The sequence below is a fragment of the Tachypleus tridentatus genome, chromosome 10, assembly GCF_004210375.1.
Source record: "Tachypleus tridentatus isolate NWPU-2018 chromosome 10, ASM421037v1, whole genome shotgun sequence".
NCBI lineage: Eukaryota > Metazoa > Arthropoda > Merostomata > Xiphosura > Limulidae > Tachypleus > Tachypleus tridentatus.
This window is the reverse complement of record NC_134834.1, coordinates 127846970-127862188: the sequence shown is the minus strand read 5'-3', so window position 1 is coordinate 127862188 and position 15219 is coordinate 127846970. Positions and strand designations below refer to the sequence as shown.

Sequence of the window (15219 nt, the reverse complement as noted above, 5' to 3'; positions counted from 1 at the left end):
AAGGCTTCTCTGATGGACGTTTCAAGTCGAATCAGGTGGCCCATTGTGGAGCACTGTCGTCGGAACCCACACTGGGTGGACGAGAGGAGATTGTTTGATTCGAGGAACCAAATGAGACGAGCATTAACCATCCTCTCTAAAATCTTACAGAGAGAGCTCATCAAAGCAATTGGATGGTAGTTTGAAGGAATCTTGCTATTCTTCCCAGGCTTAGAGAAAGGTAGGACAGTAGCCTGGTGCCAGACATCAAGAATAACATTCTCCTGCCAGATCCTGTTAAAAACAAGCAGAAGAATAGCAAGAGAAGCAGGAGATAGATGGCGCAGCATTTCATAGTGTACATCATCTGGTCCAACCGATGTACTGCCAGTCTGAGTTCTGCCAGTGTAAAAGGGCGAGTATAGTCATAAACACAATCAGCTCGAAAGAACAGAGGTAGAAGGTAGAAGAAGAAGCAGAAGTGCTAGATACCCGGCAAAAGATTTCACTTAAAGTATCAACGATGCTTCAGGTATCAGCTACTTCTTGATTATCAGAGAGAAAGAACGAGATAGGGGACGGAATTATACTTCCCACTGACCTTTCGAATTTTGTCCCATATGACTTTTGAACTGGTGGTAGAAGATATGTTGGTTGTAAACTTAATCCAAGATTCCTTCTAACTTCGATATCTTACCCACTGAGCATGTGAACGGGTCTGCTGGAAAGTAATGAGGTGCAAGAATGTGGGATACCTACGAAAAGTATCCCAGGCCCGTTTTTGAGCCTTTCATGCCATGTGGCAGAGAGGAATCCACCAAGGACGAGGATATCGTGGAAAACATGTCGAGGTTTTAGGAATACACTGAGCAGCTGCTTGTATATTACAGTTGGTTACTGCTGCCACACAGTTGTCTATTGAAGGCTGGCAGACGATGGCAGGATCAAGTTCTGCGAGAGCAGTGAAAGAGGGCCAGTTTCCCTGATCCAGATTCCGCCGGGACACGCGGGTCGGGTGGCATCGACCACAGCCAATATATCTCAAAATTATAGAAAACTGATCATTGCCTCGTGGATTATTGCCAACCCTCCATAGAAAATGGAAAAAATAATGAAGGGGAGCAAATTGAGAGATCAATAGCAGTAAAGGACTGACTAGGTGTATGGAAATAAGTAGAAGAACTAGTATTGAAAAGAGAAAGGTTGTGATGAGAGAGCATACCCTTTACAGAGCGACCCCTTCTATCAGTATCAGCACTTCCCCAGAAGGGATGATGTCCATTAAGGTCCCCCAGGATTAGAAAGAAAGATGGCAGATGTTCAATGAGAGTATCAAGGTCTGATAGATCATAAGTCTCTCCAGGCGACAGGCAGAGAGAACGAACGTATGGCCGTACTCTGCAATTGAGATAACCTGCCTTGATGTTGGCAGGCGGACGTGGTGACCTAAATGTGATAATGAGGATATTGGTCGGTTCCATTTTTACGAGTGGAGATACGCCTCACTGCAGAAACTCCTTGGGTGGAGAAACCAGCGAAAATCTCCAACTCTGGGATGTTTTTCAAATCCCTCTCAACGATAACTCCTTGTGACGAATTCAAAGTACCATGAGGTGTAACCTTTATAGGTATATCACCAATTGCCTTTGAATGCATGGGGAGTTCAATGTGTTGAGATATGGATGTTTCCACCAATATGTTACCAGATCAAAGCTTCTTTACTGACTTTGGAGAGCCAGCAAGTCCCTTTAGTTCCTTCTAAATGAAAAAGGGAGACATTTTGATCATTGCTTTCAGGTTTGTCTGAAAGTGAATGCAATATAAGAAAATGAGGTAGGTAGAGATAGTGAGGATTGTTGCTCAGGATCTTCAAGGCGTGGTCGTTTACCTATAGATTGTTTTTTTCATTATTTTATTAGGATTTTTAATCGGAGTATCCATAATGAAACAAGGAAAATTTCGGTGCCTACTGACCCCACCCACCATGGAGCCGTAAGAGGGCACTGCAGCAACGCCAGGGTTTCATGAGCACTATACCCTAACACCAGCATCAGACACAATGTCCGCAACACCAGTTGAGAATATCCAACACTAGTACTTGGTTAACCCTAGCCCAAGCGGACCAGCCGATTGACTCAAGGGGGGCCACCCCAAGGGCGCCCGTCTACAGGAATTCAAGTCCAAAGTGGTGTGTTAGGCTTGGACCCCTCAACCATCAGGATTCTCTCCTCCCCTTCACGGGTCGCCACGCACGGCAAACACGTGGGTGAATGTTTAGATCGCAGAGGAGGTAAATTGAAAGAACAGAACCTTCTCTAGGAGGTCTCCTCATCACGTACTTGAATCCGCACCGAGGGGATCTTAGGAGATAAAGAAACATTTGTGTCATAAATATAGTATATTTATATCATCTTAGGAGATAAAGAAAGATTTATATCATAAATAAAAGATAGCTATATCATCTTACGCGACAAACATACGTCATCTCACGAGATAAAGAAGCACATGCATCAAAAAGAGGATATCTGTATCTTCTTAAAAGATAAAGAAACATCTGTGTCATAAATAGAGAATAGCTATATCTTTTGAGGTGACAAAGTTATACTGCGGTCATTTGTCTGGTAGCTTGTTACATCGTGATCATTTATGTGTTAGCTAGTTTTACCGTGGTCATTTGTGTGGCAGCTAGTTACACCGTGATCATTTGTCTGGTACCTAGTTACAGCGTGGTTATTTGTCTTGTGGCTAGTTGTATCGGTAACTAAGCTAAAAATGAATTTTATGAATTTATGCTGAATTCATCATTTGTGGTTTATTTCTCTTTCCTTACACAGTAGGTCAGTAACGAACTGGAGACCAAGTGTGTATGGTAGTCTTAAGTTGTGTTTACTTACTTAATAGTTGAAATATTACAGTGGTAGATTTTTGTTTGTTTGTTTTGAATTTCGCGCAAAGCTATTCGAGGGCTGTCATCATCACCCGGTATTCCCAGGTGGTCACCCTCACAGGTACTAACCGGGCCCGACGTTGGTTAGCTTCGGGGATCGGACGAAAAGTAGATTTTTGTAAGTCTTGTATAAATTCCTGATGTAAAACTACCAAACCCTCACCTTGATCTCAAATGGCTTTGAATATCCATCACGGTATGGATTCTTGTGGACAACACCATCTAGAAAATAAGAAGAAAAAGATGAGCGGTTAAAATTTAAATTATCGATATACGAGTTTAAAACAACATATGATGTTATAGAATTAATTATTTATAACCGAAAGGCGTGGACACGTATACATTGAGCCTACAGTTTTATATACGAAACTTCAGGTTTTAAAAATGTTTCACAAAACCGTAAAAGAAAAATAATATCCATGAACTTTTCTCACCGACCTCTTTGTACATGTGTGTTTATACAAAATGCCTATTTAATTACTACCTAAAAGATACTTTCGTTCAGAAAATCGATAGTGCACATTCTTTTATATTTTTCTCCAGAAGAGTCAGCGCCATCTTTTAATTTAAATGCAAATAACAGACCATTAAAAATGAGTGGAAAAATAGATTGGTCCTTTCATTAATTTCCATATATAGTAGGTATTTCACCTTACATTAACTTAAAAACGATTCCCTTGAGCAATGTCTGCGCATGGCTACCATAGCCTCAGATTTTATTTTCTAAAGCTAATGACTAGAAAAGCCAGCAACAAAGTACAGAAACAACATATACACCTAAATAAACTGTCCAATACCATTTAGACAGTTGTGAACTATTATTGTATGATGGTGTGCCCTTTATTTCAGTGTCACGATCACGTGCAACAAGAGGAGAAGGGGGAGTCCAATATGTCACAAAGCCAGAAACCACAAGTGCAAGTTTAAACACCTTTTAACCAAAACCCAACAGTTCAAGATATTTTAAACAACTAGGATGAGGAACTGAAAGCGTATTTAAAATGGCAGCATAATGTTCAAATATACAATTTTCTTACTTACAATTTATTATATAGTCCACTTAAGCGCAAAGAATTTAACAAAATATAAGACAGGTGTTCCAGGTCAAACATTTACTTTAATAGGTAATGTTTCGTTTGACAGACCAGTTGGATATAGTTGTCTTTGTTTCCTAATCTATCAAAAGAGAGTCGACTTAGAGAAAACAACTTTTCTGTTGCTACTAAGCAACAATTCAGATTTAGTTTCATCTGTGAAAACCTATAAAATATATATATCAGGTTTGGCTTTATTTGTTTACGTTGGTTTGACTGACGTTCATCGTAATTTTGAAGTGTAACTGACATTTTTTTAAACTAAACTTTAAGCTGAATAGACAAGAGTGAACTTTCTAGCGACCTTGGATACTTGACCTGTCAGTCTGATATAAGTTCTGTACATCTGCACAGGTACTATTCGTTAATTATGTAAACCTTTACTTACTAATTATATAGTTCTTTCAGAACTGGTCTGGCCAGGTGGTTAGGGCGTTCGACTCGTAATCTGAGGATCGCTGCTTTGAACCCCTACATGCTCGGTCTTTCAGCCATGGTGGGTGGGGGTGAAGGGTAATATGACGGACAGTCCCATTATTCTTTGGTAAAAGAATAGCTCAAGAGTTGGCGGTTGATGGTGATGACTAGCTACCTTACCTCTACTCTTACATGGGCCTGGCATGGCCAAGCGTGTAAAGGCGTGCAACTCGTAATCTGAGGATCGCGGGTTCGCATCCCCGTTGCGCCAAACATGCTCGCCCTTTCAGCCGTGGGGACGTTATAATGTTACAATCAATTCCACTATTCGTTGGTAAAAGAGTAGCCCAAGAGGTGGCGGTGGGTGGTGATGACTAGCAGCTTTCCCTCAAGTCTTACACTGCTAAATTAGGGACGGCTAGCACAGATCGCCCTCGTGTTGCTTTGCGCGAACATTCAAAAGAAACAAATAAATCTTTTCGAATAGTTGTGTTTAAATATATATATGGAAAAAGGAATATATATATATATATATATATATATATAAGTGGGAAAAAACGAATAGAAATAAAAAAGGAATAGAAGTAAAAAAAATAAAAAATGGATAAAGGAAAAATAAAAAGGGCAAATCAAGACAATGCGTGTATATTTCCCTGAGAAGGCCAGAGTACTGTGGAATACTCTGGCCCAAAAGCGCTACAACAACATCACATTCTTACTAGTAGCCGACATGAAAGCTAGGGATGGAGAAAGAGGTCTTGTGCACCTGACCCTCCTGGGTATTTAAGAAATAATCATACCCAACTACCCACAAAGAAGAAGCGAACAGTTGTGTTCAACAGCAAGATGTTTGTGTTACAGAAATCACTTTAGTTCTGCCGTTGTTTGTGTGAACAGTGACGTAACATTAGAGAAATAGCTATTCGTTTTTGAAAGATACTTTGGTAAACAAATAGTTCAAAGTTAGAAGAATATTTCCAGCAGTCTCTGAAGGATTGGTGTTTATGTCAAGGTTTGACATCTGGATATTTGAATCTCTTGAGGTTTAGAAAAAAAAAATGTTCCAGAACTACTTCGTTTGTGGTAGGCCTAATGACTAGAAACTAACCGGGAAGGAAATGTAAAAATAGAAAACATTATTACTCGATATAGTTCCAACAGTACAGTATTTTATGGTGAATAACATTGTTTTTACTACTTTATATCATGTAAAATCGTGGAAATAAAATGATTTATATACATATTAGTCTATTAAATATTGTTATTGACACGTGGGAATCCGTTCTTGAGTGAATTATTATAATTTGTTGCATTAATGGTGAGCGAACATTCGAACTGCTAATACAAAATTTGGCTCGCTAACCCTAGCCACACTTGCCCCATATGGCAGAGGAAGCGTGACTAAAAAACTATATTATTTATATGTGCTTTGTTTCTTTTCACTTATAAAATAAGTTTGACACCCTCCACTCCCCCATTCTTCTCCACGACATAATGAACAACCGCTCCCTAAGATGCAGGCACGTTTTAAGAGGAGTGTTTGTCAATCATGGAATACATTCACTTAAGGTGGTTTAGCTACAGGCACGTAAGTTGATAATATTTTTCAGGTATAAACAGGGGCCACGTCTTTCATGTTAAGTGTGCGTGTTTGTTATAAATGTTACATACGGTATAAACATGTGAGCTTGGCTCTATTTATAGAACGAACTGATAGAAAACAAGAAAACAGAATATTGGTTGGAAAGTTAGGTATTCTGTTGTAACAAAGCTGTAATATTGACACGAACGTTCACATAGTGGCCTGATATTATTAATAAGTTAGCAGCAGCAGTTTGTGCCCATAGACTAATTATCATAATACGGAGGTGTATTCAAATTTAAAAATCCTGCCTTCTTGTCAGATATGTTTAGAAATAAATATATAATAAAAAATGTTTAAAGACCTGAGGGACGTGATGATCAAACATTCAAATAGATAAAATATATCGATTTATACATCCAAAAACGATTCTTGCAACACTTCTAATAGTAGGTGATAACCTGGTAAACACGATAGCTTGGTATCACTATATTTAATTTTTTTATTTTGAATTTAAACAGAATAGTTTGTGATGAATTAAAGCCGAAGTTGATTGTTTGTTTTTTGAATTTCGCACAAAGCTACTCGAGGGCTATCAATGCTAGCCATCGCTAATTTAGTAGTGTAAGACTAAAGGGAAGGCAGCTAGTCATCACCACCCACCGCCAACTCTTGGGCTACTCTTTTACCAACGAAAAGTGGGATTGATAGTAACATTATAACGCCCCCACAGTTGAAAGGGCGAGCATGTTTGGCGCGAAGGGGATGCGACCCCGCGACCCTCAGATGACGAGTCGCACGCCTTAACACGCTTGGCCATGCCGGGCCCAGCCGAAGTTGAATTTGTTTTTCACCTGAGAGTTTTTTTTTTTTTTATTTAAATGGATTTCCCGTATTTTTATGTGTTACGTAACCCTAAGACATATTGGAAGATGATCCATTGATGAGAATGTCTTGATTACATGGGATTGAAAAATGTGTTACCTGTAAGGATGCCAACGTATGAAACAGCCGGAAGAACCAGACACCGCACTACATTCTCTTTCTTAGCAGAACTGTGGGAAGTGGCTTTGAAAATGAGAGTGAACGGATGAAAAGTGTTTATTTTTATTAATCGATGCTACTTCTAATTCACCACTGACGCTTGATGCTGCTCGACGTGGGATTCTTATACGTATCGTAAAATTACCAAGATTTTACGCAACTGCTGACCGTGGTTACTAGGTGCTCGCGAAGCAAACGTTTATTTCAACGTTCGCTACTTCTACTTCTTTTGGCGCGCTTAGTTTTTGGTTTTTCTACTTTCCTTGACAGCGACTTCATCCTAAAGGGTAGGTACGAAAATTTTGTTTTCCAAGTTTAGTTATTTTTCCATTTTTGCGTGGCACGTTTCACAACGTGAACTGCATTTTTTTTTCACGCATATCAGTTATATTTCAGCTCTATTGCATCCCATCAGATCAAGAACAGAGCTTTTTGAGAAATTCAATTAGAAAAGTTAAACGAGCACATCACATTTCTTCAGTGACACAAATTAGTAAAGCGCCTACTCATTTCTACTCATTTTTTTTACAATGTTCTTTACTAGTTTAGTAGTCATAATAACGTATTGCTTTACCATGACAACTGGACAAGCCACATCAATAGTAACTACTCGAATTAGAATTAACTGGTAAGTGACGCGGAACTAAGTTAACTGGTTTTTAGTTTGACCAGTAGAAATAACGAGTGGGATTGAGATCAATATATTCTTGAAGATACAAAAAAATATTCTACACAAGCGGGGGTTGGGGGGTCAGTATGTTGTCCATATTTTACATAAACGGGGGAGATATCAATATGTTCACTTTAACTCGGCAGAAAAGATCACCAATTTGCTAACACACACACAAAAGTCACACGGTGACGAAACTATACTTAAATGACCCCTCCCTTACATTTATATGTATATCAAACACTGAAAATCTTCAACTTACACGTGGTATAGATTAATATAAGAAATATTGTATTAGTACTTTAATTTTATGTGAAAATAAACTATCAACTGGAGAGAAACAGGATATACACTGAGAGAAGAAAATGTCACTCACCATAACTACGATGTCGCACGTGAAATCTTTTCAGTTTCTTCTTCCACGTGCCCTCATTCCCTGCAAAAGGTAAAACCACGCGAAAATTATACTATACGCAAACAGTTGGTCACACACAAACGACCTCTCTTTTTTTTTTTTCCTAACGGAAATAAATAGTAAAATAGGTAAAAAAAACTAGAAAATCGAATATTTGTAGAAATATTTGTTTAATCTGTTAACGATTTTGTTGATGCATCTTTTGATTTTGTTAATTGATTTATGAATAATTTGACCTCAAACAAATGACACTTGTTTATGGTTCTGCTACATCCACCAACTGATTAACATTTTTATGGTTCGGCTCTATTTAACAACTAATTAACACTTGTTTATGACTCGGTTATATCTACCAGCTAATTAACACCTATTTTTATGATTCGGATATATCCATCAACTAATTAACACTTGTTTATGGTTCGGCTGTATCTACACACGCAAATGTAGGTATTCAGTAAACGAACTGTCATAGTGAGAAATACACAACTTTATTGTTACCAATACTTTGTTCTTGTACCAAATGAAAAACAAACACACGTTTGACGTTCTGTGATTGCTTATGGAACAAGGACTACAACCGAGACAGGCAAAGTACGTCATCACATAACAACTCCAGCAACCAACTCATACGACAATCTATTTACTTAGCACTAACTGAATGCTTACCAGAAAATGGTGTTTTTGCGTGTTCAGTAAGAAGCTATTTTTACCAATAGAAATAGAGATATTTTTAGAAAATGACACGTCAGGAAATTTACGGTTGTCTTTATGCGTGAAAAAGTAGCACATTAAAATGTTGAAAAATAAATTTTATTTTGGAAAAATTTGTAGTTTGTAGAGACAATTGTTAAGAATAGAAAAGCCTTACAGGCATATTATTACCCAACTAGAAAACAATTTCGTTAATTTTCGTGCCTTTGGCTTAAATTTTCCTTATTCTATTATTTTTACGCACGACGTTTAAGCTACTCTTCCTTGCAAAAATTATGTGTTATCTCATTAGATCCTTGTGTATTTGAAAAAAAACAACAACTTACGTGGTCTGAAAAATAAATTTCTGTAGATGTAATGTTATTCAATAAAGCTACTCTAAAGTGAAAAATAATATTACTAACAATATACAGAGTATGAAACGGTTACAAGCGTTCAGTGTATGACACAGTTTAATAGTTGAAAAAAGAAACCCAGAAATGAAGAATGAAGTTCGCACTGAAGATAAAAGCAGTGAAAAGGTGTTTATGAAATGAACAAAGCTAAGTTATTGTAAAGCAACGTAAATGTTAAATTGTAACGAAGGAAAAATTTGCTGGTTATGCAGATTTTTTTTTTTTTTTTTGGAATTTCGCACAAAGCTACTCGAGGGCTATCTGTGCTAGCCGTCCCTAATTTAGCAGTGTAAGACCAGAGGGAAGGCAGTTAGTCATCACCACCCACCGCCAACTCTTGGGCTACTCTTTTACCAACGAATAGTGGGATTCACCGTAACGTTATAACGGCCCCACGGTTGAAAGGGCGAGCATGTTTGGTGCGATAGGGATTCGAACCCAAACAATAATGCGTGTTAGATTTAAATAAGTCGAGAAAAGCTATAACAATTGAATTTTGTGTAATATTATATTTTTGAGGAAATTACACACGAGTTAACTGTTGTTTGTGTAAAGTATTTTGCAAATTAAATAACAAATTGAAATCGAAGACACTCGTCACGTGATCGCAGTGACACTGTGCCAACGTGTACCAAATCGTTGGATTTAAAAGGATGACTAAGCAAAACATAGGTAAGGTTTTTCTTAATCGAAAAGCCAAATACCAATATGGATTTCTCGAACAAAATTTTTCCAAAGATATGAGATTCGTAGTGTTTGATCGAGAAATATTCCGAATCAGATAAAGGCTATTATAGTATTGTTTATTCATACGAAGTTGTGAATTTGCGCACTAAAGCCCGGAAAGAGCGTGTTGCCTTCTGAGTTACCATATCAAAATAATAATAATGGCTTGTCTATCAACTATGTTCTCAAATTACTATGCTGTTTAATAAACCCGATAGTTACAAATAACTTTAAAAACCGAACAAAATAATCAGACTGCGGCATCACAGATCTCTGTCTGCGTTTGTTTTAAAGTGTGTTGAACCGAAAACCGAGAAATCCCTTTAGTTTATCTCCCTGACTTCGTGTTTATTTTTACTGTTACGTGTTTTGGTTGTTGTTAAGCGCAAAGCTACAACATAAGCTATCTGTGCTCTGCTCACCAGGAGTATTGAAATACAAATGACTGTGCTTTTTTTTAATCTCGTGCAAAGTTACACCAGGGCTATCTGCGTTGGCCATCCATAATTAATCAGTGTAAAGCTAGATGGAAGGTTACTAGTCATCACCACCCACCGCCAACTTTTTTACCAACGAACACTGGGATTAATCGTCACATTATAACGGCCACACAGCTGAAAGACCGATCATGTTTGATGTGACAGGGATTCGAAGCCGCGACCCTCGGATTATGAGTCATGAGCCCAAAGCACCTCGCCACGCCGGTCCTCTGTTAATCCTAAAACGTGAAATATTTTAGACTTTTCAAAATAAGATCATTAGTAATATTCTTTCATTAAAATCTACAGAAACATTTTCTCGCATTTCTCTAAATTGTATTACGTGTTTTTGAAGTCTGTCATTGTTTAAGTTATAGAAGTTTCTCAGTTATCACGTGAACATGTATTGTAATCACTGGCTGTTTGACATTTTCTGTCACGTTAAACACAAATTCGTAATGCTTATTCGACACGGCACGTGCTGTATGAAGAGCTCGATTATCGTGTTTAACGAGCGCACGCGCAATTAAGTGTATCTCGAAAAAAGATGTGAGTGATATGTTCATCCACGAGGCCACTTGCTATTGAATAAAAAAAAATCATTAATAATAACAATTTCATTGTTATAAAAATAACCATATTTTGGAATAACTAAATTTCTTTCCACGGTCAGTGGTGAAGTCCTAAAAATGGTAGGTACACTCCTAGGTAAAGTGAAGATGTAATTAATAGAACCTAACTTGATTCAACAGTAACATTTTAATTCTCCATAAGTTGTATGTCAGCAGGTTTCGATACTTCGTAGCTTTACCACGATAAAAGCGATATATATATTTTTGGCAACTGGCCGAGGCAGTATGACTCTGTATCTCAAAGTATTTTAAACGAAATAAATTTATAATGGTGTATATTCTTCACTAACCAACTGATGTATGTTTTATACAGCCATCTAATACAGCTGTACCTTTCACTACAAACTGATATACATATTATACATTTATTTCATGTGGTTATATCTTTCACGACAAACTGATATACATATTATACGTTTATTTCATGTGGTTATACCTACCTGAAAAATAAACTATGAATTATGTTATAAGAGGAACACGTCAGTATACTGCTATCTGTTTATTATTTGTAATCATTCAGCTGAAGAATATTCTATTAAGATATAAAGATAAGAAGGAGAAATGACAATAAAATACAAGGTTTGTTTACTAGCGCCGTACAAGGTATATTTATTAGTAACTACATCATGAAGTGTGGCAACATGTCAGTAAGTGTAAGAACCACGTGATGAAGTGTAATACAACGTATAAAAAATAAGAGATTCGTCAAAACTGTGACAACTACGTGATAAAGTGTAGCAACTAAATCAAGAAGTGTAACAACTAGATGATTACGTGTAAAATCTGATTAAGAAAATTGTAACAACAACGTGAACAACTACAACAACAACGTGAACAACTACAACAACAACGTGAACAACTACAACAACAACTACATGATTAAAATAAGAACCCTAGCTTTTTCTTCTTCTCTAGTCACGAACGCTAAACGTTTTTTTCAGCCGGGGCATATTGGCTCGTAGAACGGTTCTGTATTTTTTTTTTTTTCAAGTATAAACGTTTAGCTCATAGGTCCGTCATTTCTTGACCGATTTAAAATCTAGTTACAGTTATGGACTCAGGAGGTCAAACAATTTCGACTGATGTATTTGATCATGCTCTATATCTCATAGATTAATTTATTATAATCCCGGCTAAAGTAATTTCAAGTGTTGCAGCTATTGAGGGCTCCCTCTTGTTTAACATTATATTCTAATCAGTGGCATAATCATTTTGCTACAGGGTATTTCTAGTAAGCAACACGTTAGATAATATGTGCTAACATCACGTAGAAGACAAGAATATAACAAACACGGGTTCAGTAACGGTCATTCCAGTTAGCTTGTTTGTCTGTTTGGGAATTTCGCACAAAGCTACTCGAGGGCTATCTGTGCTAGCCGTCCCTAATTTAGCAGTGTAAGACATCACCACCCACCGCCAACTCTTGGACTACTCTTATACCAACGAATAGTGGGATTGACCGTAACATTATACACCCCCACGGCTGGGAGGGCGAGCAAGTTTAGCGCGACGCGGGCGCAAACCCGCGACCCTCAGATTACGAGTCGCACGCCTTACGCGCTTGGCCATGCCAGTTAGCACTTGCAAGTTATGTTACGTGGCGTCATCTAGTGTTTAGAGCTACTTACCAGTGAAACATGATCGAGTCAGGAACGTGAAGCTATTGTCATAACCACAGGTTAAGTAATTACTTTTTGATCAGAACATAAATAATATTACATTTCGTCTTGTAGCGATGAATTATATGAAATATGTACCTGCTCCCAACTCCCACTCTAACTACACCTTATCCAGCCTGGGTCGTGATAACCCGTACCAACACCTAATGTGACCGGAACGTAAACAAATCCTTCAAGCGGAAGTTCAGCGTAACAAAGGTGTGTTCGTGCCGAATGACGTAAGCATCTCGCCCACGGATTGGTTGTGGCTGTGTCGCTTCAGACGTGCACAGTTTGATTTCCTTGAAACGGTACACAAAACGTTGTTTACTGTTTTTAAAGCACCCTACACAGTTTAATAGTTTAGAAGACTGTTGTTCCAGTGGCCATATTGAAATAAGAAATCATGTAGTTGTTTGTTGAATTTTACCCAAAGCTACATAAAGGCTATCTGTACTAGCTGTCCCTAATTCAGAAGTGACAGACTGGAGGGTAGGCAGCAAGTTAACACTACCCACCGCCACAACTTGGGCTACTTTTTACTAAAGAATAGTGGAATTGACCTTAACTTTATAACGTCCCCACGGCTAAAAGGTTTTGTTTGTTTGATTTGTTTTGCATTACGCGCAAAGCTACATGAGGGCTATCTGCGCTAGCCGTCCCTAATTTAGCAGTGTAAGACTAGAGGGAAAGCAGCTAGTCATCACCATCCACCGCCAACTCTTGAGCTACTCTTTTACCAACGAATAGTGGGATTGACCGTCACATTATAACGCTTTCACGGCTGAAAAAGCGAGTATGTTTGGTGTGACGGGGAATCGAACCCGCGGCCCTCGGATTAAGAATCTGAAAGGGGGCCCGGCTGAAAGAACGAGTATGTTCAGAGTAAAAACCCAGACTAACATGGCACGATATTAACGGCAAAATCACTGCGCAAGCACTAAGGTATACATACATATACACACATATATATATAAGGCTTAATTTACAATTTTAATTAACAGATTTGTTTACACTTTATTTATATAAATTATATTATTATTATATTAACATTGGACAACAGCGTACAGACCTTGAACAGTTACTGGCACAGCGACATGTCTGCGGAAACGCACCGCTAAACACCGGGTGTTGATACCCGTGGTCGGCAAAGCACAGATGGCCCATTGTAAATTTTGTGCTCAATTCCTAATAAACAAACAAACAAAACCTAAATGTTATATGGAACCTAAAGCTATAAGAAATTAATGTCATGTCCCGATAACTTCACCTACATGTAAAAATAAAATTTCAATTCCTTGCAGTGGATATGCTGCACATACCATATATGTGTTGTTATGCGCTTGAAACTAAGTGCAAATTGATATTGCAGAACTACACTACCAGTGGCCGAGAGATATCCTAAAGTACACAACCACTGTCAAGCAGTAAAAAAACAAGTTACTTATTTAACTGCACAAAGTGAAAAACATTACTCTTGAGAAGGGTCAGGTGCTATGTAGCCTTCTTTCTCCCACGTGCGAAAATATGATAATTGTTATGGATTAAGTTTAGTGCATGTACGGTGTGGTTGGAGGTAAAATTTCATATGTACAGCGGGACTGAGACTTAACATGTTAGAAATATGATGTGTTTTAAAAATAGAAGTAAAAATTGTTTCACTGAAACAACGAATAAACAGCTGCTGAAAACAAAACAGTAGATAAATGTAGGAACTGGAAAAGACAGTTCCTGAAAAAAACAAAACACTGGATAAATGTAGTAACTGGAAAAGACAGTTCCTGAAAAAAACAAAACACTGGCTAAATACAGTAATTTGAAAAGACATCTGTGGGAAAACAAAATAATCGACTTATAAATAAAACACCAACATCACAAATCAGTCTATATTTCTATTTGTTATGGTACTTATATTTAAAAATATTTAATTATTCTACATTTTTCAGCCAGATGCTAATGTAGCTTTCCTACGAGAAATTCCAGCATTAAGTTTATCAAAGACAGCAATTATAGCTGATTGTAAGAACAAACAATCTGTTTGTTTGTTTTATAGTAAGTCCTTAAATCGATCTACCGCTATCTGACCTTGTGGGTAGGGCACTCAACTCACAATCTGCAGGATATACCTATTCATCTTCCATGTGAACGTGATAAAAATACGGTTATTCTACTACTAGGTGATAAAACAGTAGCCCGAGACTTGGTGGTGAGTGGTATTGACGAACTTACCTATATTCTAGTCTATCACTTGTAAATTACGTACGGCTAACAGATAGCCGTCTTCTAGTTATGGGTGAAATAAAAAAGTTTAAACAATGTTTGAAAAGTATAGAGAAGTTTCAACAAGTTTAAATATTGTTTGAAAGGTGCACAGAAGTTTTAATAACCTTAAATAATGTTTCAAATGTAAAAAGAAGTATTTAAAATGTTTAAATAATGCTTGAAAGGTAGAGAAAAATTTTAATAAGTT

The 15219-nt window shown here is 37.5% G+C and overlaps 1 protein-coding gene across 1 annotated transcript in view; it reads right to left on the bottom strand.

Moving 5' to 3' along the window:
* LOC143228212 (uncharacterized) overlaps window positions 1-12915 on the bottom strand; it is a 35844-nt gene extending 22929 nt beyond the window's left edge. The window contains exons 1-3 of the transcript XR_013015259.1: window positions 12720-12915; window positions 8110-8169; window positions 3090-3148 (exon numbers count right to left, since the gene is read on the bottom strand). The gene's annotated coding sequence lies outside the window, so the exon portion shown is untranslated. The remainder of the gene's footprint in view (window positions 1-3089; window positions 3149-8109; window positions 8170-12719) is intronic.
* Between the last annotated feature and the right edge of the window lie 2304 nt (window positions 12916-15219).